The following is a 2,432-nucleotide window of genomic DNA, read 5'->3' on the forward strand; positions in this document are numbered from 1 at the left end:
CTAAGGCGTTTGACCGAGCGAGGTGGCGCAGTGGTTAGCATACTGGACTCGCATTCGGAAGGATGACGGTTCAAACCCACGTCCGGCGATCCTGATTTAGGTTTTCCGTGATTTCCATAAATCGCTCCAGGCACATGCCGGGATGGTTCCTTTGAAAGGGCACGGCCGACTTCCTTCCCCATCCTTCCCTAATCCTATGAGACCGATAACCTCGCTGTTTGGTCTCTTCTCCCAAAACAACCCACCAACCTAAGGCGTTTGGATTACTTGTCAAGTTTGTGAATAAATTAGTCAGTGAGATAACGTATTTTGCATATTTTCATTCATTGATGTCTTATGGGATAATATTCTAGGGTACGTCCTCGCTTGGGCGAAAAGTATTTATTTCACAGAAGGAAGTAATTAGAATCACGTGTGGGGTCCATATACGTACAACTTGCAAGTCTCTCTTTAACCACTTGGCAATATTAATCACAGCCCCACAGTACATTTATCCGCTTGTTATCAACAATCCACCCAATTTTGAGAGTAACAGAGAGATTCATAACTGAATCACTTGAAGGAAAAATGATCTTCATTACCCTTCAGTACATCTAATTGTGTGTCAAATATGCAGAATAGAAATATAATGTATGACACAAATATGCAGCTATAAAACTCTTTGACAATCTACCGACGAAACTATAACGTGGAGGAGATCAGAGGTTTTTTTTATTTTTTATTTATTTATTTTTTTATCTACGTTTCCTCCTAAACATCTGGTTCTGTGTCATTGAGGAATTCAGCCATATAAATATTATTTTTATTGAACTGAATGTAAGTTGTAGCATCGTCCGAAGAACGAGGTGCCACAGCAAGGTGGGCAGCAGTACTTGAAAACACAGAAAACCGTAGTCAGAGCATGTCGCACTGAGGAATGGGCGACGTCGGCATAGCCGCGTCTACTGTAGCTTCGCTGCGCAGCCACAGTCGATAGTCTACTACAGCTGAGCAAAGGCATGCTCAGCCCAGTTCTCGGTTACCTTTGAGGACGACACCATAGTCTTAAATAGGCCACCAGTCTATTAAATCTGTTGCGCAGAACTTAATGTGAAAGTCATGTCAATTACACTTCAGGTAAAGTGTCTCGCAAATTTCTCTGTATCAAATGCAAATGCTCACACCCTTCCTGTGGAAATGGAGTGCACCAAATTAAGTAAATCTTCATATCTCTGTTGTAACAGAGAGAACTAAAGTTTTATGTGTTACAGTTCCATTCAATCTCTTCCCGGAGCAAACCAAAGAACCCACCGTTTACTGGAGGATGTATTTTCGCCCGGTGCAACTTTAGTGTTACGTATTTGTTCTCTTGACACGTTCCACACAATAATGTTGATCGTGATTTTTTGCAGCTCGTGGAATTCTTTGACAGACAATAGAGAGACTGGTGCGATTTAATTGTCTTTATTCCCTTTTATGTTTGTTGTTATCAAGACAGGAGTTTGGATTTGTCTTCTCAGCTTCTTCGCTTCGTTTCCTATCTTATATAACTACGTATTATCGTTGGTTTGTACTTTTGTAATAAAGATTTTGAAAACTACCGCAGTATTATTGCAATGTTATTGCATCCATTTTCACGAATTTTTCCAGCATGTTGCCTTCATCAGTTCTTGGATTCGTCGTCGCATTTGTTTTTTGCGTGTTCGGAATAGCGTTTTCTTTTCCAACGCCCTATGGTTTCACTAACGCTTGTTGGCAGCTACACACCCTCTTCAACTTCCATATGCGCATTTTAATGTCCTCAGTGAGAGTGACATCACCTTACTCGATTGACTTACTTTTATAGTCTACTATTTCGCTCTCCATTTCGATCCCTTGCAGTACGGCGGTAGTTTCACTAACGCTTGCTGCCATCTCCAAGTACTCTTCCACTCCCATAGGTTCATTTTGCTGTTCCTCGTAACACGGATTTTGAGGGACGCCGATATCCTCCTCGACGACTGATTTGCGTATATTGTCAACTGCATCGCTCTCCATTCCGTTCGCTTGCTCTTTCTGTAACTTCTTCATTTGCATTTCTTCCACTCCTAGACCATGATGCACCGACGGAGAATCCAGTCAGCCCTAACGTAACAGTTGCGTATGTCGTTACATGTGGTTGACTGTTTCCAATAGACAGTTGTAAAGGATGTTTACTGTCGCAATTTACCTTCAGGTGTTCCGTCGAACTGGATACGGAGAACGGGATAGGTTGGTTCTTATTTACTATATATGCCTTATCGCCGCGTACAGTAACATAAGATGATTTGTAATTCTAATTTGGCTGTTGGATTAGGGGCAACGGCCTTGGCACAGTGGACACACCGGTTCCCGTGAGATCACCGAAGTTAAGCGCTGTCGGGCGTGGCCGGCACTTGGATGGGTGACCATCCAGCAGCCATGCGCTGTTGCCA

General features: G+C 42.7%; 1 pseudogene; it reads left to right on the forward strand.

Annotated features, from left to right (window-relative positions):
* Positions 1-2,315: 2,315 nt before the first annotated feature.
* LOC124709407 lies at positions 2,316-2,432 on the forward strand (annotated as a pseudogene).

This window comes from Schistocerca piceifrons, chromosome 7 (assembly GCF_021461385.2).
Source record: "Schistocerca piceifrons isolate TAMUIC-IGC-003096 chromosome 7, iqSchPice1.1, whole genome shotgun sequence".
In the NCBI taxonomy this organism is placed as follows: Eukaryota; Metazoa; Arthropoda; class Insecta; order Orthoptera; family Acrididae; genus Schistocerca; species Schistocerca piceifrons.